This window comes from Sinocyclocheilus grahami, unplaced genomic scaffold (assembly GCF_001515645.1).
Source record: "Sinocyclocheilus grahami isolate Dianchi unplaced genomic scaffold, SAMN03320097.WGS_v1.1 scaffold473.1, whole genome shotgun sequence".
Classification (NCBI taxonomy): Eukaryota; Metazoa; Chordata; class Actinopteri; order Cypriniformes; family Cyprinidae; genus Sinocyclocheilus; species Sinocyclocheilus grahami.
Genome location: NW_015505652.1, coordinates 2395008 through 2395394, shown reverse-complemented (window position 1 = coordinate 2395394; position 387 = coordinate 2395008).

The following is a 387-nucleotide window of genomic DNA, read 5'->3' as shown; positions in this document are numbered from 1 at the left end:
ATTAGCATTTAAAGGGACATGCGCCGAAACGGCTCGGTGTGAACAGAGCTGTTTTTGACAAGTTAAAAAGGGTGTTGTTCTACACTACCATTGAGAAATTTTAACCAAAGTATGTTGTAGACTTTTCATGAAGCCCTAAAGAATCATACCAACTTGTGGAAAATGGGCATCTGATGTCCCCAAATGTTTTTGAGCAACAAATCCACGTATTAGAATGATTTCTGAAGGGTCATGTGACACTGACGACTGACAACTCATGAATAAATTCATTTTAAAATTCACTAAAATTGAAAAAGGTTATTTTGTATTTAATAATATTTCACAGTATTACTGTTTTTACTGTATTTTTTATCAAATAAATGCAACCTTGGTGAGCATAAGATACTT